The sequence below is a fragment of the Papio anubis genome, chromosome 3 (assembly GCF_008728515.1).
Source record: "Papio anubis isolate 15944 chromosome 3, Panubis1.0, whole genome shotgun sequence".
Taxonomy (NCBI): Eukaryota; Metazoa; Chordata; class Mammalia; order Primates; family Cercopithecidae; genus Papio; species Papio anubis.
In genome coordinates this window covers 28,368,695-28,391,218 of record NC_044978.1, presented here as the reverse complement: position 1 = coordinate 28,391,218, position 22,524 = coordinate 28,368,695, and the positions used below count along the sequence as shown (strand labels likewise).

The window sequence follows — 22,524 nt, the reverse complement described above, 5'->3', positions numbered from 1 at the left end:
TGGCACGATCTCACATCACGGCAACCTCCACCTCCTGAGTTCAAGCGACTCTCCTGTCTCAGCCTTCCAAGTAGCTGGTATTACAGGCAAGTGCCACCACGTCCGGCTAATTTTTTGTATTCTTAGTAGATATGGGATTTCACCATCTTGGCCAGGCTGGTCTAGAACTCCTGACCTCAACTGAGCCACCCACCTTGGCCTCCCAAAGTGCTGGGATTACAGGCGTGAGCCACTGCACCTGGCCAAACTTTTTAATCTTCTTAACTTTCTGACTTTTTTGTAGTAACACTTAAGTAAAACACACGTTATTCAGTTATACAAAAATATTTTCTTATTTGTATCTTTTCTATAAGCTTTTTCTATCTGTATTTGTTTTTTTTTTTAATTTTCATTTTTAACCTTTATGTTAACAACTAAGATACAAACACTCATATTAGCATAGGCCTACACAGGGTCAACTTCATCAGTGTCACTGTCTTCCACCTCCGCGTCTTCTCCCATTGGAAAGCCTTCAAGGACAATAAGAGGCATGCAGCTCTCATCTTTTGTGATAACAATGTCTTCTTTTGGAATACCTCCTGAGGGACCCGCCTGAGACTATTTTTAGCTAGTTTTTAATAAGTGGAAGGTGTACACTCTAAAAAATGATTAAACATAAAATGAAAACATAAACTAGTAATATTGTCATATATTATCATGATCAAGTATTTTGTACTGTACGTAAGTGTATGTGCTGTACATTTATTGGAAGTACAGTAGGCTTGTTTATTTCACCACAGACACGTGAGTAATGCCTTGCACTATGATACTATGACACCAATGACATCACTAGGTGGTAGGAAATTTTCGAATCCATTATAATCTTATGGGACCACTGTTGTATATGCCACCTTTCTTTGACAGAAATGTCATTATGTGGTGCATGGTCGTAATTGTAAATATTAAAGTATTTAATATATTTAAAGCATTTAAGACAGTTTCTCACATCTAGCAAAAAATAAGTAATTGTTAGTTATCATCTTTGCATCTTATAAAAAGGTATGGCTTTACTCAATTTCAGCTTAACGATGTAAATTACAGTAACTTATAAGGTTGTTATGAGGCAGAAACAAATTAACATTTAGAATACTCCTTGGCACATAGCAAGCATTAAATGTGTTTATTTTAAAAATTAACGTACCACGCAGTAATCATACAGTAGACTGTTAATTTTCAAGAAACTTAGCCATCTAACAAAATATGTATATATTTGCGTATATGTGTACACAAGGCAAGCTCTAGATGTACTGAAGATATTAACATTTAATAGAATTTGAAAATTATTCTAATAAAGAATTGGAATATCATATGATACAAGGGATGTGTACGTGTAAATAAATAAACATAATTCAGGAAATTCATTTTTAGAAGTTTAATTACTAATGTGATTTATTCTTATAAGGTTAAAACTAATAACCACATGCTAAGTCACCAGATTCATTATAATTAATTTAAAATTAAAAGTATAATTATTTGTTCCAATTTTATATTTATATATATTATATCTATTGTGGCAAGGCATTGGTATTAATGACAGTTGAACATTTCTGGAGGAAGAGTTAGCTGTGTTGGTTTATATACAGAGTGTTAATAGCAATGCCTGTGCTAGAAGTTCCCAGAATGTGTGCTGAGGTGCTCAGGTTGCAACAGTGAATTCACCCAGTTCCCATGGAATAATGCATTGCATTTTATATTTTCAAGAAAAACCCAGCAACACTCAACAGAGTTACTAAATATCCTACATCACATGATACTTCACAGTTCAATACTAATGAACGTTGAATTCTTTTCAATGGCATCATGTCTTTGCAAATCTGTGTTTTCAGAAATTGCTATAATAAAAATCACATACTGAGGAAAGCTACCACAAAACAGATTTTCGGGATACTGGTGTCCAATCTAATTCCAAAATTCGAGAAGCTATAAAGTGTGCAAAAGGTAAATATATCCATCGTATATGACATTGTGGTTTTTTAATGATGAAATAAAATATTTTCTTACAATTTATAGGTATTGTTTTAAAATAGTTGTACTGTTTAGGTTAACTACTTAATAAATGAAATTGATTCGTATTTCTTTTACGGCGAGGAACCATTTAAAATATCAGGCCAGAATAAGGGCTCTGCTAGCTGCAAAAGTTTGGGAACCTCTGGTCTACAGCAAAAGTGCTGTTCCCAGATATCTCAATCCTGAATGTCAGAATAGTTCTCTATTCTTTTCATATCCAGAGAAAACATTTTGTTAACCATTTCTGATATTTTTCCACCCAAGCCACAGTGTACATATTAAAATTCTCTCATTAAATGTTCTTTCGGCTTTGGGATTTCACTCTGAGCAGTGTTTTAGTTAATGTCTCTAATAGAAAACAAACAAGTAACATCATCGACAACAACAAGGAAAAAGTTTCTGGTCTTTATTCTCCTAATGTCAATATTTTTTCTTCACCGTTTGTTACTCCTTGAGGTTCCTGAAGTAAACTAGAAAGATGCCTTGGCACAACACTCTGCCAATACGTAAGGGGATTCTATCATTGCAAGTAACAAAAAAGGCTCATAAGAGGTGGGCCCTGCAGCATCTCAAATCTGTGTCAGAGTTACGCATTTTCGAGAAATACAATTTTATTGGTAAAAGTAAATCCCTTTAGCTTGAACTAATTTTAGTCTATGTACTTCACATAGGCCTCTGTGTTATGATATGGGTAGCAGAAAATACGACGCTTGTTCACAGTGGACAGATTGCAACTTTTACTCTAATTTGGGAGCTTCCTTCAAATCTCTCTGTGTCCAATTAACACCTGTGTTATTTCCCATTGTTACATTCTGAAGGGTTGAATGTTACAAAAGACCTAGGTGGCATGATCACTAGTCTATGGTCAAACACGTACCAGAATTATAGAGATCAAATATAGCAAATGGAAGAAGGGGAAATAATTCTAAAACAATGAGAGAAGTATTTAACCCACTTTTCTACATAAGGCAGCAATATGTTTAACTGCACAACGTCAAATATTGAAAATATTTGTTACCCTTGGGGAAGGAATGATATCAAATATTTGATATTTTATTAGGGATTTTGGAAAACTCCCTAGATTTTGATTGCAGACATCAAAATGACAATAGAGGCTCAAAATCAGTCTGGGAGTCCAAGAGGGGCAAATAATGCTTATGCGACAATTTACTCTCCATCCTTTTCCTCTCCACGAAGCCCATTTCTATTAAAGGTAAATGTGTCTCCCCTTTATGTAAGTAGCAAAGACCTCAAAGCAGTTTTGATTCGTGCAGCTTCTAGAAGCTATTCCAAAAGTTTTCTGGACTACAGAGAATCTTTGCTTCATGTGAGTGTAACTGATAGTTTCTTTTTATTTTTTAACAGCAACAAAGAAACTTACTACCCGAGATTATTAATTCAAGTTTTAAAAATAGAAAAAAGTTGGAAATTTCGACTTATATTTCTCTTTTACCCCAGAATTTGACATGATACATATTCCTAATCAATATTTCAAGTATCTTAATATCCATTTTACTCTATTCTTAAGTTCAAGCTGTCTGATTTCCACTCTCTGTTTAGCAAACTCTGTGTAAAAGGTAATTTTCTTAAGCATCTACATTTCTAGAGATAGTCCTAAGGATATGGAGGTTAAGTGTTAAAAATGCATGTGAAATGCATAGAAAAATATTTGACATACAGCAGGCACCTAATGGAACCTATAGATGCAAGCATTCCTCCCCATTAGAAGTAGCAGTTGGTTCCCCTTGGGGACTTGTGACAGTTTCATTAAGGTGTAAAGCCTTGGAAATTCTGGTGAGGGGGAGGGAATAAATCTCCTTCTGAGATTGAGGAAAATTTTCCAGAAGTTCATTCCAGATGATCTTGCTTATGTCTCATTGGCTAGAGGTGGTTTACATTTATGGTGATCCTAAATTATTGTCACAAAATGAGAATGGATTTACAATGGTTAGCTTAGAGTAGTGAGTCTCCTCTTGAAACTCATCTTCATCAGGAGATGGACAAATGAAATCAGGGTTCTGTTTAGAAAGAGAGAAAGAGAGTGAGTGACTGTGAGGTTGTCAATGTGAATTTTCAACTGCATAATATGCTTAATTTGTACTTATCTCATATACCTAGAAAGCTATAACTAAACAGAGGTCGTGCACTCTATCAGGCACAGCCTTCACTTCTCTGTGAACAATGCACCCCAGCTTTAAGCAGGAAACTTTCTAAAGAGGGTTTGGACATTATTCTCTGTCTTGACTTCATTGTCTCTGAATTTCTCTATCCATAGGGTTCCCTAGACAATTTTTACCATTGTACCATTGAGATTCATGCTTTGCATTTTTTTAACCTACGACTTTTCCTTCAAGAAAAATATTTTATCCCTTTGTGTTCGTATCTGCCTTAAGTGATTTGAAATAGAAAGTGTTCTTAACTTCCTCAGTGCCTGTGCCCCAGAGTACGACTGCTTTGCCAAGGTCTGTTCTTAAGACCTTGCTTTACTTCATCTTTAAAATTTACCATAAGCGAGCGATTTGTGCTACTTCAACAATATCAGAGGCATTCATTTCTATCCTTTATTTTTATTCAGCAGTGACATATTTCACTTATGTTCCACTTCCCATTTATTTTTCAACTATATCTGTAAGAGAGCCTTTTAAAGTTATTAAAATGTTAACTGTTTCCTAAGAGCATTGCTTTGCTATGGCCCAAAATCTGTGTCCTTTTATTTTTCTCTCCTGCCTTTAGGCACAGACATTTGTTTTACTAAAATTTTTCTCCATATTTTTCATTGAGCATCCCTCATGGTGAAACCTAGGAATTCTACAAATTCTCACGTTGATAGAAACATTCATTTTTCAAACAAATATCTTCTATCTTCTCCTCCTAAGTTGTATAATTCTACCCAAGAGGTATCATTTATCCGTTTAATCTCTCTCCCCTCCATGGAATCCATTTATTGTTGTTCTACCTTCCTTTCCCAAAGAAAGATTCGTCTTCCCTGAGACATGCTTCATGCTTCTAAGTAATAGATGTCCCTCAGGATACATATATAACCTACTGGTCTCCCACCTAAATGTTTGGATTTGTGTTTCTTCTAATACCGTATCAAGTATTCTATATTGAAAATAATACTAGTCTCTTTCCAGGAAATCTGACATAATTTTCAGGAACCTATCAGTGTTGTTCTCCTAATCGTAAAAGAAAGGGACAAGGCAGTTGTCAGGGAAAATATTAACACCTTTATAAGATAAAAACACATGAAAGAGTTTCTTTAGCAAATAAATGTCTCAGAGAATAATTTCACTTTTCTTTCTGAGATTTCCCCCTTTTCTTCTTTTGAAATGCCTTGTAATGGTTCTCTTGAGAATACACTATCAAATCTCTGAACCTCCAATTTTCCCCAGTTCCATATTGATGAGCAATTAGTTATGAATGTGTTTTGTCATTATATACATATTTATCCTATTCTCTAAGATTTCAACTCTTATACTAAGGAAAACTTTCAGTTTCTACTGTGAATATTAGTTTCTGGACCTACTATTCAATTTATTTTTAACATTAGGTTAATGTTAAAATATTGGAAGCATTCAGAAAGTTGTTTGAAATCTTGCTTCTACTCATCCCTCTTCCTCCATTTATTCCCAAGTGCCCTGCAATGGGCACTTTTATATTCTTGCAAGAAATTATTTAAAAATAAATTATCGTATTGCCAAAGAAATGCTCACTGTTTCTATCTGATTCTTACATGGAGATGGCTCTGTAACTTGCATTTAATTAAAAGAGAATTTATCTCCTGATTGTTGAATATTTTTGACACTATTAGTACTATTGTCCTCCTGCATTTTAAACCTCAGTTTTCAGGTTCATTAATACAGGAATTTAGTTCTCTTTCTCTCTGGACTTAATATCCATGCCTACCAAGTTTTATCTTTTCTTCCCTGCCTGATGTTGCTAATGTGAGGTTGTTTTCTTGGTGATATACTGCATATTGCATGTCCAGTCAGTGGCTACTTGTGAGGCTCTGCCCACATTTTCTCTCTGTTGCCTGTTTCTTCTTCTGTGTGTGCTATTAAACATATGCAGCTTTTTAACATTGAGGGGCTTTAATTTATCAATAAGCAACTACTATTTTATACAAGAGATTCATGCATTGAACCTCACTTCAGTTGCTTAAAACATATGTGGATCTTTTAATATCAATTACTATATTGGAATCAGAACCCTCCCTGTTTGTTTTGCTTCTAGATCTGGAGACAATTAATTCCATCGTTTCAGTTCCTATGTACTACTCTCTACTTTTGATCCATAGGCATATTTCTCTAACGTTAACCTACATAGCTCTTTGGTCAGTTTCAAATTACATATTAATATAAGCTTATTTTGGAAAACCCACACAAATATACACCCTTTGCCTTAATGAAAAGAGGTAACTAGGAATTAAGTAATTAGGTATCAACCATGTGTCATGTTTTTAACAATACCACTCATATTCAATTTCATATCCATGCAAGTTTACAGTATAGTATCCTTCGACCTTCCGCGAGTACAACACAACATTTAATTATATACAGAATTATTTCTCTTTATCTTTTTGGCAATTGCAGATATTTTCAAATGCGATTTGCAATCTCTATACTTCAGGTTTTTTTAAAAAGAGGGTATTTCAAGTGAAGATTGACAAGAGTAAAACGTTTCTTTCTAATTTACAGACGTTAAAGAACAAGATGAATTTATAAGCATTTTCAATAAACTCTTGGGAGCTAGATACATGAAAGGTCTCGTTGTATTACTAATGAAAAAAGTATAAAATATTCTGCACATATCATTTATTCATTGTGTCACACTTAAATCTTACTTTGGTCAACATACATACACAACATCTGAATCACGATTTCCAAGAAATTGTCATTCAGTTGCCTGTAACATCCTCATCAATTGTTTGGGGTTGCCATTCTCCTTCTAAATCCCGTGAAGTATAGGACCAGAGAGAGTAATTTCTATTTAATAAATTATCTTATTATTCAAATTATCCTTTTTTTTTTTTTTCTTTTGGGGGCGGAGTCTTATAGCCTTGGGCCCTGGAGTGCAGTGGCGATCTGCGGCTCACTGCAAGCTCCGCCTCCGGAGTTCAGCCATTCCCTGCCTCAGCTCGGTAGCTACAGGACTATAGAGCCGCCCTGCGTGTTAGCTAATTTTTGTATTTTTAGAGGCGGGGACACCATGTTAGCCAGCGTAGTCTCGATCTACGGCACATAAGTGATCCATGCCTCCGACTCCCAAAGTGCTGGGATTACAGGCGTGAGCCACCACGCTCGGCCTCAAATTATTCTTAAATCATTATTTGTAAGATTCCCAAATCAGGCATTCTGACATTGACTCAACTTGAATATAGCAAAGATAAATTATTTACATCTTTACATTGATTCCTGTAATCGATGTTGTCATTATGATGGGCATTATATATTTTTCCCTGTCTCTTTTCACAAACTTCAAATATTATGAAAGCTTTAGCTCATTCTTATGATTTAACTCTTCAAGCTAAATATACACAAAGGATATGAAAAGTAAAGATACATCCTCTGAAAAGTTTATAAGCATAAACCGTATTAATTGAATTTTCTGTTTTTATATTTATTTCCCATTGTGCATTATAATTTTATCCTAAAAATGTTATGTTCTTTTTGGTTATGCAATATGAATAATGGTATTTTAAACAGGCTCTTATATAATATGGAATGAGAGGATTAAACATGCCTAAAATTAATTTTACAGTTATAGTAACCAATAAATATTCAATATATTTTCAACTAAATTTTATTCAGGTAAAAAAAGGAGAAAGTTTGAATATGATTGTATAATTATGATAAATAAAATGCAATAGATTTTGTGCTCTATTAGTTTTCAATTTCAATTTTCTTATCACATCCGTATTGAACTCACTTACAGAAAGGTTTAATTCTTTCCAATCAATATTTTTATTTTAATATTTACTATTGCAATTTATTTTGTTCCAAAACAGCGCTTTCTTTTTTCCTCCACCATCCCAATATGGTATTGAGCAGAAGTAGTGTGAAAGGGCATCTTTGTCTTGTTCAATATTTCATCATTAAGTATATTATTAGCTGAGGTTTTATGTGACAGCTCTATTTCGACTTGAGGTAGTGCTCATCTTTCTCAAATTTTCTGACATTGTTGGCTATGAAAGTGTGTTGAATTTGGTCAAACACATTTTTCTTCATTGTTGAGGTTATCATATGACTCGTGTTATATGTCGTTTTACTGTGGTATATTAAATGGATGTAACCAATCTTCTATTTCTGGGATACAAATTAATTTGTCATTTGTCAGAAATATGTTGCCAAATTCTTTGCATTAATAATTTTGTAGGACTTTTACATCTACATTTACAGGGGATGGTTCTCTGGAAATTTTTTCTTGCCGTTTCTGTCAGGTGTTGGTATTAGTTTTGTGCTGGGTTCATGAAATTATTTGGAAAATGTTCCAGTATCCTAATAGTGATTGTGTGAGATTAAAAGTGTTACTTCCTTAAACATTTGGCAGAATTCAACAGTGAAATATCTTGGTCTTGGGTTATTTTGTTGTGTGTGGAGATATTTTGTAATACAAATTTAATTTATTAAATATACATGTGACTACTTAGAATTTCTATTTATATTTGTGTCAGTATGAGTAAGTTGTGCTTTACTAATAAATTTATCCATTTCATCTAGTTGTTGAAGTAATTAGCATACAGTTATTCAAAAATTGGCATAAATGTATTCCTTCAATGTCTGTAGAATATTTGGTGATATTCCATCTTTAATCCTTGATATTAGTGTTTTCTGTTCTCTCTCTTCTTCTCTATTAGTCATATTTAAGGGTCTTGATGTTAACCAACCTTTTTAAAGTATTGGTTTTGTTTATTCTCTTCGTCTCTCTACTATCCATGATTTCTGTTTTTATATTCAATTTTTTAGTTACTTCTACTTACTTTGGTTTAATTTCCCTTTTTGTTTCTACCTTTACGAAATAAAAATCTCTGGTTTTCAAGTTTTTCTCTGATAAAAGAACATAAGGCTATCGATGCCCCCTTAAAGGATAATTTAGATGCGACTCATGAATTTTATGTTCTTCATGTATTCTATTTGTTTCAGTATAGCTTATAAGCCATTTGTGACGTCTGCTTACCCAAAAGTTAATTAGAAATATGTAACTTAGGTATGGTCCAGTTATGGTTCAATATATTATTTATATTCATAAATAGCAATGTGCACTAAAAAGAATGTGTATTTTTTAAGGTGTTGGATGTAATGGTTTATAAAAGTCGGTAGGTAAAGTTGGTTGTTAGTACTAAGATCTGTAGAATTACTCTTTTTGACTACTTGTTCTAACAATTGTTGAGACAGAAATGTTACAATCTCCAACTATTCTTGTGATTTTTCTATTTCACATATAATATTTTTATGTCATGATTACATGACTTTTTATCTTTATGGATTATAAGAGAGAAAAAGAGAGAGCAAAATTAATCCCACTAAAGAAAATTTTAAATCTAGAAGTCTAATGTAAAAAAACAAAGTAATTTCTGACATAAGTTTTGAGATGTTGCAAAAATAAGAAGTGGTAAACATATGAGCAAAATACACAAATATTTACTTAAGAAATAATATGAGGGATTAAAATTTGTAGAATGCTAATTTCTAGAGAAAATAATAAAAATAGAACTGATATATTAGTTTAAAAGGTGTTTCATATTTAGATGAAAATATAATAACATATTTATGTTATGAATTTAAATCCAAATTCACAAAGATTCTTAAACATATATTTAAAATAGGGTATAATCATATCATATATCCACCAGAAGAACTACAATTAGAAGACTGACTTGATGATATTTTGGAGCAAGAGGACCTCTCATGCATTGGTAGTGGTAATGTAAAATGGCAAAATCTCATTGGAAAAAGCTCTAGACACTTCTTATGAAAAATACACTTACCCTATCATACACAATTGCACTTGCAGGTATTTACTCACCAGAAAGAAAAAAGATTTTTTCACGCAAAACTTATATAGAGTGTTCATGACATCTTTATTCATAATCCACAAAACTGGGAACTACTTAGGTGTCTATGAACAGGACTTGATCAACAAATTGTGGTATACTCTTACAGTGAAATACTACTCATTTCAATGAATTAAAAAGGAAGTAACTACTAGAATGACAACAATATAGGTAAATCTGAAAGATGTTATGGTGAGTGAAAGAAATCTCACCCAAATGAATACATTATGTATAATTCAATTTATTAATACATTAAATTTTGGAACAGGTAAACCTAATTGGCAGTGGAAAAAATAATGATAATGGTTGTCTCTGGAATGAAATGGGTTAAAGATTAAAGACTGATGTGAACATTTGTTCATATTCTATACAATGATGAAGAGCTGGATTAAAGTATATGCACCTGACAAAAATAAGATAATGTAAAAGAAAGATTTGTGTGTTTCACATAATGTAAACTTTGTTTAATACCTATAAATAAATATTGAACTCTATTTTTAAATATATATGTTGAATTTAAGGTGGAATTGAACTACTATCAGCAATTTTCTTTGAAATACAATGCAAACTGTATTCATTGATAGAAGATTAGGTAGATGAATAGATATGTGAAAAAACAAGTATAATAAAATGCAAAGGTTGATTCTAGATGCTAAATATGAGAGTGACCACAGTAAAACCTTTTAAAGTTTGCTATAGGTTTAGTTTTTAAAACAAAATATTAAAGAAAAATAGAGTGAAAATATGACCAACTGAGAATCATTTAAAACAATTGAATTTTAAAGCTTAGCACCAAATGAATAAAAGAGTAATAAAATTGCACAAGAGTTACAACCACTTTATTAGTTAATGCTCTTCTCCCCTTAATAACTTAAAATATTTATTTTCCTTCGGTAAGAAGATTCATACTGAAACTACATTAGGCAATTCTTTGTAAACGGTTTTGCCCTTGGTACATATGTGGCCAACAGAAAAACTAATTTTGTTTTTCTGTTTCAGAAGAAGGGATGGTTTATTATAAGCACCTTTTCAAAGACACCTACTGACCAAGAATAATATCGATAGTGAGAAGGAAAAGAAAAAGGTAACAGTCTGGAATAATCAATAAATACACATGAAGCAGACAGAGAGACACATGATAGAAACACCCATTTATGACTATTATTTAGTTATAAAGAAGTTACATTCTTTATTTTCTCTTATGTAATTTGGAACCCACTTTGCCCAATATCTGAATTTTATAAAGTGATAATATTGATTCCCATTAATTCTAAAAAAAAGGAAAGCACATTCTCCAAGCAAATTTCAAACCATGAAATAGCCAGAAAAGGCTCCATCTCTTCCCTCATTGCTACATATAATAAGGTCTTTGCCACATATAGGCAATAAAAATTATAAAATTGATAATTTATTAACTAATTGTTCTAGACATGTATCCAAAGTCATTTTGGTGACAGTAAATAATTTCTACCCCTGCTATTAATATGCTCATTAGAATACAAATAAATGGACATTTATTAAGTAATTAATATGTGATCAATACAGCAACACATTTTCCATTCCCTTCTTCCATAAAGTGAAAGACAAATGTAGAAATAAAAATAATTAGAAAATAATTAATTAAAAATAAATGGAGCTGGCCATACATGTAGAGACATTGCAAACTAAAAATTACCAATTCAAGTGTGAAGAAATAGTGACATCCTCATAGAAAAAATGGAAACTTAGCTAGGCATTACTAATAGCATTTGGCAGAAAAAGATATAAAAGAGAATGTCGTATAAAATTTAAAATATTCTTCCAAAAAGAAAGAGAGAAGGCAGAGAAAAATATGTTTCCTAGAAAGAGAAAGACACATTGAATTTATTTCACAAGCTTCTGAAGTTGACCATATATTAGATTAGTGACTAAAAAAAATTAAATTAAATTAATCCTTTTATTAACTCTCTCTAAACATCCTACCCACATACTTGTACACACAAACCCTCTTATTACATTTCTGAAAAGCAATTTTAAAGCATCCCAATATTGTATCTTGATGGCTTTTTAAAACTTTAAAAAATATAAGAGTGTTTCAAAGCACGTTGTATCATATATACTAAGTGATGTTTGATGCATTTAAATTATAAATATTTTATTATGCAATTTAGTTATTTTTTTCAAAAAATAAGTGATGGTGTTGGAAAACGACAAATCATTACAGTTGCTTACCTTCTTACATATTGCTAAACACTAAAATGTGCATGTAATTTCAAAATTAAATTATGCTTGATAAGACTAAAAATCTGAATACTGAAGACTTTTAAAACATAATATTTTGATATATTCTTAAGTATGCCTACAGAAAAGTGGTATTAGTACTTTCAATATGAAGGTAGTTTGTTGATGTTTAGAAAAATTGTACATATATATACTAGCTATAGATTTGCAATAGAATGATTCTGGATATGTAAAAAGCTGAGAACTTTCATTATATTGTTAGATAATTTTATCATGGAAGTAAAGTTCAATTCTGCTGATATAAGTGGCAATACTCTTTTAATATTTAAGATTAAAACACTTTTGTGTGACTTAAGAAAAAACTTTTTATTAATAAATTTCCTTTATTTAATGTATTTTTATCTGAGTCTCCAAATATTTGGTTGACGTTTATAACTAGAAAATAATTATTTGTAATTTGCCTTCAATGGCGGTATGCTTGATAGAAACAGCCTGTAATCCCAGCACTTTGGGAGGCCAGGGCAGATGGATCAAGTCCAGAATCCCGAGACCATCCCTGAGCTGCTGCAGAGTGAAACCCGTCTCTAATAGAAATAAAAAAACTAGCAGGCTGAGGTGTGAGCGCCTGTAGTCCCAGCTTCTCCAGGAGGCTGAGGCGGAGAATGGCAGAAACCCGGGAGGCAGAGCTGCAGTGAGCGGATCGGCCACTGCACCTCCCAGCCTGAAGCGACAAATGAGACTCCCGTCTCAAAAAAGGTTGCCTTCAATGTAGCAAGTACTGAATGGGAATTAAAATTATGTAAATATTTAATTCCGTCTGGTACATTTTGCCTTTGCTTGTCATAAGGCTCTAGGATATCTTACAAAAATGTTTAAACAAATCAAAACAAAAGTATGCCCATAAAATAACAAAATGTATAAAGCATATTTCTTACAACATTTAGTATAATGTACGGTACATCATTCAGTGAAGAGTCCAAGTTAATGACTGTCTTATTATCTCTTTCTGTATCTCTTTATGTGCATTTTAAATCTTGATACCTTTTTAGTTTAGTCCAGCACTTCAAAAGCACTCTACTCATCACAGAATATCTTAAAAACATGTCATCATTTAGCGCAAAATGTAGTGGCTATCACTCAGAAATAATGAAAAAGTCCAGTAGATCTTTTGGGATCTTACTCTCATGGTTTACATTTCCAATGAAAGTAGGTCCCAAATTCTCCTAAGAATACCCATAAAGACACCAGGAAGGAAAAGTCAAAACATCACTAAGCTTTGTCATGTATGCCTAAAAGATGATATGATAATTCCTGATTTTTGTAATTTTTTTATTTGTTTCTCATTTGGTAATTAAACCGGTATCACTTATTTTTGGATTTTGTTATGAAAGCCCCACATTCTTGTCACTAATTTCAGTTTTAGTTAGCCTAAATGCCAAGCTTCTAGAGCCAAGAAAATTCCTAAATACTCAAACACTAAAAATATGCTAGTTTAAATTAAAATAATAACAGCAAAGAAGAACATTAATAGAAGAAAGGTATTATATTGTTTATATATTTATTATATTAAAATCATTGCTTATTTATTTGGCTTTATTGCAGAGCATATAGTCAAAGGAAAAATAATAGACACAGATGATAGATTGACAATGTGAAATATCTACGAGTCCTAGGATGTTAGACTTCAGAAAATAGATGTCTGAAATTATCCAAAATAATAATAGTAATAATAATAATGGTAGAAAAGAGTACCAGTCTTTAGACTAAAAATTCTCAGGAAGCCAAAATATTCAGTGAAAGAGAAGCATAATTAATATCTTCTTGATATTCACAATAATGAGGATAAAGAAAATATCAAACAAATCTTCCAAAAGTAATAATGATAATGATAATAACAATGGCAATGTTAGTAAATGACTTGCTAAGCCCTTTTTCTATGCAGGAAAGCATTCAGTTAGCTATTCATCTGCATTTTATAATGAACTAGATAGGCTTGATTCAAGTAAAAACAGAAGATCACATGTTGCATCAAGTTGAAATACATCAATGCATATTTCCCAAAAACAAAATTGACATTTTGGTTTCCAGTTAATTCCTACATTCACTTATGCAAAGTTTCAGAACTAGGAAAGCAGAGGGATAATTAATTGGGAATTTTAAATCCTATAACATAGATTTATATTTTGTGTTGTGATTTAAGGTAATGGTTATATGTATGGACTACTGAGTCAGCCTCCTTGGATATGAATTCTGGCCCTGCCACAGTTTGGCTCTGTCTGTTCAACTCATTACTCTGCTTGACGTTGGTTTGCTCATGTGAAACATAGAAATCATGAGTACTTAGCATACAGGTTTTCTGTGAGTATTAAATAAGATAATGTAAAGAAAACTCTTAAAACAGTCTCTGGGGTCTGGAGGGTTCTGTATACATTAATCATTACTTTTTATTACATTAACTAGAAATTGAAACTCAATTGCTTGGAAGTCTTCTATAATGCTCTCTATATCACTATAATGATAAAGTTTAGGTTCATCAGTTGAAGGAAGAGTGAAGCCTGTCACACATAGTAGATTCAATGTTGGTGGCATCTAGTAGATTCAAAAATAGAAATCTAAGGGAGAGTAACTAAAGTATAAGTTTTGTAGTGTTCCTCTTTTTACATTTCATCAAAGAGGGACACAATCCTTCTTTCCTGAAGATAAGTGACTTAATGGAAGGAGTAGATGGGAGTGTGGCAGACAGTGATAATTTCTTATAAATATACTGACTTGGGAGATTGAGAAGAAGGCAATTGTCTGCCTTCTTCTAGTCATCAGAACCTGTTTTCTACCGCCAGAAAAATGTTTCCTAATCTTCCAAATCATTATTCCATATCAGTTTTCCTGGGTTTATTCTTCCTTATTTCATTTTACCTTATGTTAGGGAGTGGTTTTGTCAGCTAAAATTTAAAGAATTGGCTAACAAAATCATTTCTGGATATATTTCTTTTAATCACCCTCAAATACCTTCATCAGTAAGTAGATGAATTGAGGCCAAGATATTTTGAGAGAGAAATTTTAAACAGATCCTTCATTATAACAAAGCAAACATCAATGGCATCTCATGGTATCACTGGAGGAGCATTTATAATCATGCATTTTTCACAACCATTCTCATGTATTATGATGTTACTTGTAATGTTTACAATTATGAATTTTTGTATTAAGTTGGACTTTTTTGTTTGCTGGTGACAGATGGCCAATTTGAAGCCTAATGATGGGAGGTATTGACTCATGAAACTATTGGCTCATACTTTGAAAGAGAAGCTCAGGGCCAGCATGATGCATTATGATGGCCCTGTGTCCTAATTTGTCTCTTAATGTCCATTTTATTCCCATTAGGACATGTTAAATTTATATTTCAAGGGACCTCAACGCAGATTTACTGAATCCCTACACTTAAGAGAGCAAACCACCATGGCACATGTATACTTATGTAACAAACCTGCACATTCTGCACATGTATCCCAGAACTACAAGTAAAATTCCAAAAAAAAAAAAAAAGAGAGAGAGAGATTCAGTATAAAAGAGAAAAGCATGTTGATTGCCTCTAACCTTACAAGAAATTGTTCAATGAATTTCCAAGTAGCCCACTTCAGGTGATATGGCCACGCATTTGATCATTATCTGAGCTACAGGTAAGACAGGTCTGCAGAAAGGAAAAGGTAATTCTTGATAAACACATCAGTATATTTCCACTATACCTTCTGCAATGTTACTGATTACATCTAATCTCTATTACCCACCTCTGTCATGCATGCTCTTTCCATTTATAATAAGCATACTCATATTTCATTAACGTCTGTTTTTATTATTAATATGTACATGTACAAAGGGCAGGCAGGCATCACGTCTGTTTTGCCCCTTGATGTAGTCCCATTACCTGACATATTGACAGGTTTATCACTTGCCCTCACATATTAATAATGAAATAACTGTCTTTTTTCATTCAGTTCATACTAAAAGTTCAGATCCCAGTTTGTATTATGTATTATTGAACGCATTTTATATCTGGAAATTATAACTTGTTCTAACAGTGCTTTGCTGAACTACTTCTCTGCTGCTTCTGTTCTATTCAAAACAAGGAAAAATAGTACTTTAAGCCTCATTTTTTTTTTTTACCTTGCAAGTTAAAGGGAATCTCTTGCCACATGTGGAAGCAGCTTACAAAGTATTGATGGAATCTAGCCTCGGTAGTGGCTATCATGTTTAAACTAATTTTCATTATCAAGAAACTTGAGTAAAAAGTTAATATATTCCCAAAGCTCATTTGGATTCTCTTGAATACTCTAGATTTTGTGACTGGCAAAATCACCTAGGAAAGAAAAATATGTACTATAAATTTCTCCATTTAACAGTAGTCATCAGTCATCAGATTCTAAGTATAGTACAGTTTTCCACAATTCAGATTGTTGCCAGGCCAGCCTTACTTCTATTAAAAATGTTGGCTGTGGGGGGAGCAGGGAATGGGAATGGGAAAGGCAAAGTTGACCACAGTGGAGAGGTGGAGATTTTCTTTTAGTCTTTTTTTGGTTATTTTGGGAAAAAAAAAAAGAAAGAAAGAAAGAAAGAAAACAAACAAAAAAGTTGATATCACATGAAAACTTCCTAAAGCCTAGCAAATTAGTTTGTTTTTACAAATGTAACAGTTTATGGCACAGGGGAAGGAATTCTCTCCATATTGGTGAAGCAAATTCAGTACAGCTTGGTGCTGGTCAATATTCTCTTAGTAGATATTGTCAGATGTCACCAGCATTGAACTGGCACCAGCTGCAATATCAGCATAGCAGGATGTGCAGGAAGCTCTGAACATCTTTAGCTCACTGAAATATTAGCTGGGGGATTTGCTGGACTTTAGAGGCCCGGAAAAGTAAATTTTATCAAAGAGAAGCAGAGTCAAAGCAGAGGACAAGGTAAAAGGTGATGTTTCTGTGTTAGCTGTGATCATAGGATCACAACCCCTGTGGACCTAAAGGAATAAATAGGATAGAAGTTTTGAAAGAGTCCTCTGGATAGAGACACATAACTTCTCTCAGTTACAGAAATTGTGACACTACATTTACATTCAGGCTACTCTTTCCTAAAATAACAGGGTTCCTTATACAGTATGTGTCAATTAGGTCACAGAGTTGTTGTGAAGAGATGTATAAAGTTAGACATTGCATCGATTCAAAGGGTAAAACATTTTGCCAAAAGAGAAGACTTATTTACACCTCTCTATTTAGATGTCATGTAGGAAATATAGAATAGAAGCTAGTTTCATTTATCTATTCTAAAGGCAGACAGTGGGATACATTTCAAAAAGTATATGTCCATTTGGGGAGTCTATTACAATTTACCATGAAGCAGAAAGACTTGAGGAGAAATTAGAAAATTCCAGACTTTATGAGTCTCTGTAATGTAAAAGTGTTTTAAATAACCAAGCTGTCCTATGTTTGATGTATTTTCCTTTGGGGCTTGAGTAATAAACATAGATATATGGAGGGAAGAATTTTATATCAAGTTTTAATGAAAGGTTAATCACTTCAGCATCAATAAGTCATTTACTAGGAAAGACATTCTAATTCATAACTCTAAGGTTTGATATGTGTTTCCATGTATTAAGATGTAAGGAACGAAAAAAAATGAAAATAATCAAACTTTAAATGTAGCTATTAACTTGCTTGGTGTTTCACGATGCTAATAGATTCCTGTCAAAATAGAAGCTGACTTCAGATGACCTTGGTTGAAGTTGACTAGTACTGAAATTTAATTAACTGCTGCATTACGGCAGTACAGAATACACTTTATGGCAGGTTAGTAATAACCAGAAGAGACAAAGCCCAAGGGTGTAAGTTTTTAAGCATGCTACAGAGATAGCAGAAGAGTAAAATTATATGCAAGCAACTTGAAACTTCTTGTAATAAATTGCTTCCAGTATTATAGTGATATAGACGAAGTTGATACTGTAAGGAAAATCTCAGAGCAGCAAGTTGCTGGGGAGTTTCTTTACACATATGTAAGAATGTAAGACCACTAACAGTGGATTAGAAGAGTGGCCAAAATGATCCATGCTTCCTTATGCCCAAACTCTTTGCAGAGTGATTTGCAACTCTTTTCTTTAAAAGGTGGAGACTCTTTCCTTACTCCTGGAATCTGAGCTGATCGGGTGATTTGCTTTGACCAGAGCGAATGACACAGAAGTAATGCTATGTAACTCCTCACTTCAGACTTCAGAGGCCTTGCACGTCTCTGCTCCCTTTCTTGGACTCCTGTAACTTCCATATGAATAAGAAAAGACTAGCTTCCTGGAGATGAGAAACCAAATAGAACGGAGTCAATCAGCTGGTTTATGTCATCCAAGGCCCAAGGCTTGCCAAAGAGCTCATACAAGCTCCACAAAGACAACCCTCATCATATCTTTGAGCTAACCACCAAATGGAACAGAGTCAATCAGCTGGTTTATGTCGTCCAAGGCACAAGACTTGCAAAAGAGCCCAGACAAGCTCCACAAAGACAACCCTCATCATATCTTTGAGCTAATCCGTCAGATGACTGCAGTAGGTACATAGCTAAGGACGTTCTAGAGCTGACATGCCCACACTGAATCAATGATTCCTGAGCTAAACAAATGTTTGTTTTAAACCATTGAGTGTTGCAGTAATGTTACATAGCAACAGATAACTGATGTCGTAGATTATATTGTGTTTGAAAACAAGAGTTTATCAGTTAAAAGAAAATTGGGTTTTCTTTCCTTACTACTACCTGAAAAACACACTCTAGCCCTATAAGCATTTTAACACATTTCTAGATTAATTTCACATTAATTTTTGGCACAGGTGATATTTATAGGTGGTAGTAACAGGAATAAATAAAGTCAGAAAACCAAATTTCTAGATGAAAATGTAGTGTGTAACAGAAAGGAAAATTAGTCAAGTCATTTAATTTATTTTCCACTCATGTTACCTCAGATAGAAACATAACATCACTTTTTGTTTCTCACTTTTCCTCTAGATTAAAATGGAACTGAAACTTATAGATTGTAGCAGTCCTGAGCTTTTAGGACCTTTCTTACCTCTGTCCCCTTGGCTTTTGTGTGTCAGAGCCCTATTATCTCAAGCGTGAAATATGGCAAAAATGCACTTTAATGATTTTCTCAAACCAACCTTCTCTCTTTTTAAGCCATGCATCACCCAGTAATGATTTCCAGCCTGAACCAGATTTAAAAGTTTCATTCTTCAGTTATGATCCTTCAAAGGTTGCTTTATTGCATTGTATCAATATTCCTTCATGATCCCATGCCATTTTAGTTTCTCTGTCTTCCACTTCTCATTCATTACTCATAAAACCTTAGATGAAGTACTCTTTCCAAATGTATCATGAAACTTTTAAACTTTAATTTTAGGAACAAAAAATTATACACATGTCTATGTTTCCTCTTTTCCTAGAATGACAAAAAACTAAAATTCAATTGTGTATATTTGAAAAACTGCATTTCAAATGCGTATATTTGAAAAACTAAATTTCAAATACGTATATTTGGAAAACCGTAATTTTAATAAATGAAAAAATCAGTAAGCAAATCAGTAAACTTTCAAAATAAAAGGCTTAAAATTGCCTTTTATTAAAAGGCAATTTTAAAATTGCTTCAGTTGGTCAAAAATAGGAGTTTCAGTTGCAAAATGTGATGCTTGTTTTGGGAAAGAGAACGAGGGCCTCAGACATACCTGAAAGAGTGTGAAGAGGTTGGTTACTACAGAGTATATTGCAAGTATATGAAAGTAATGAGCTTAGTCTTAGAGGCTCTAACAAAACAATTACCTGAAAAGAGCAGTTAGTGAATAGGCAAAAAAAAAAAAAAAAAAGAAAAAGAAAGAAAGAAAGAAAAAAAAAAGGATTACGTGTGAGAAAACATTTTAATTTCTAAATTTTCAAGGCATGATAAATCTAAGTACTGATATCCAGCTTGAGGATGTAACAAACTGCACAGCTCATGCACCTAGAAGGTCATGATAAGCAAACAGAATGTAGAGGACGGGTCAGCCAATAAAGAAAGTTTTGTCATTGGGAAATTGAAACTTAAGTCGGGAAGGGGACAGGGGTACAGCCTTATAAGGGAGATAATAAAACTTAGGTGATGTCCGGGGGGATTGTAAACCCATAGTACTCAACCCATGAGGAACTGGGTGAGGGACTTATGAGCTAGGAGATAAATTACCTGCTGTAACTGCCCCAGGTGTGCCTGCCTACCAGACACCCAATCTAGCAAGACCACCATTAAAAGTCTCACTTCCACTGTTCTTTGTATCTCCAAGTCTACTCTTTCAGTTTGGATAGGTGAATGTATGTTTCTCACATAAGAACAGTTGAAGCAGTCCATAGGATTGTGGCTAATATCAGACTGTGTAGTCAGAGTGTCTGGATTTTAATCCAGCTTCACACATTTACAAGATATACAACCTTAGGCAAATGTCTAACATGTCTCTGTGTTCTCATCTGTAAATAAGTAATAGCTTTACCTTTTAGGGTTGTTATAAAGATTACATGAGAATATTTTATTTTGTAAAATAATTATTTTCTAACTTCTAGACATTGGCCTAAGCAAAGGGTTTATGATTAAGTTCTCAAAAGCAAATGTAACAAAAACAAAAATAGATAAATGGGACTCATTTTAGCTAAAAATCTTCTACATGGTAAAAAGAAATAATAGACAACCTACAAAATGGAAAATGATATTTGCAAGCTATGCCTGTGACAACGGACTATCAAAAATCTATAAGGAACTCGGCTGGGTGTGGTGGCTCACATCTGTAATTCCAGCACTTGGGGGGACCAAGGCGGGCAGATCACAAGGTCAGGAGATTGAGATCATCCTGGCTAACATGCTGAAACCCCATCTCTACTAAAAATACAAAAAAAAATAGCCAGGCGTGGTGGTGGGCACGTGTAGTCCCAGCTACTCAGAAGGCTGAAGCAGGAGAATGGCGTGAATCTGGGAGGCAGAGCTTGCAGAGATCACATCACTGCACTCCAGCCTGGGTAACAGAGTGAGACTCTGTCTCAAAAAAAAAAAAAAAGTCTATAAGGAACTCAAACAACTAAACAAGGAAAGAAATTAAAAAGTGGCCAAAGGATGTGAACAGACATTTTCAAAGGAAGACACACAAATAGCCAACAGACATATGAAAAATTTCTCAACATCACTAATCATCAGAGAAACGTAAATTAAAACCACAAAGACATACTATCTTACACCAGTCAGAAGGGCAATTATAAAAAGTCAGAAAAGAACACATGCAGGTGAAGATGCAAAGAAAAGGAAACACATAGACATTGTTGGCTGGAATGTAAATTAATGCAACTTCTTTGGTAAACAGTATGGATATTTCTCAAAGAATTAAAAATACATCTACCCTTCAATCCTGTAATCCCACTACTGAAAGGAAGACAAATCATCATATCAAAAAGATACCTATACTTGTATGTTCATTACAACACTATTCACAATAGCAAAGATATAGAAACACCCTAAGTGTTCATCAATGAATGACTGGATAAGTAAAACGTGGTACATATAAATCATGGAATACTACTCAGTCATAAAAAATAATGAAATCCATGTGTTTTGCAGCAATGTGGATGGAGTTGGAGGAAATTATTCTAAGTGAAATAACTAAGGAACAGCAAATCAAATACCACATGTTTCACTTATTAGTGTGAGCTAAACAATGGCTACACATTGACATTCAGAGTTGAATAATAGACATCAGAGACTCAGAAACATAGGAGGGTGGGAGGAATATGAGGAGGGATGAGAAATTGTCTATTGGGTACAATGTACAGCATTCATGTGATGGTTACAGCAGAAGCGCAGACTTCATCACTGTGTAATATATCCATGTAACAAAACTGCACTTCTGCCTCCTAAATCTACACAAATAAATAACACACTAAAAATACAAAGGGATATATTAACATGGATAAACATGTTATTTAAAAATGAAGTACAATATTTTAAAATATTTTATATTCTAAAATTTTTGCCTTGCTCACTTTTTCTGCCACATTCACCTCCCTGCCTTAGGGTATTTGGATCCTCTTTCAACAGATCTCCTGATGTGTTCCTTCATTCCATTTATATCTTTTCAAATGACAAATCCTCAGAGCGTTCTGGCATCATCTCTCCA

General features: G+C 33.4%; 1 long non-coding RNA gene across 1 annotated transcript in view; it reads right to left on the bottom strand.

Annotated features, from left to right (window-relative positions):
• Nucleotides 1–340: 340 nt before the first annotated feature.
• LOC108586138 overlaps nucleotides 341–22,524 on the bottom strand; it is a 34,834-nt gene continuing 12,650 nt past the window's right edge. Inside the window, exon 2 of the long non-coding RNA XR_001902994.3 lies at nucleotides 341–4,064. This is a non-coding gene — a long non-coding RNA (uncharacterized LOC108586138). The remainder of the gene's footprint in view (nucleotides 4,065–22,524) is intronic.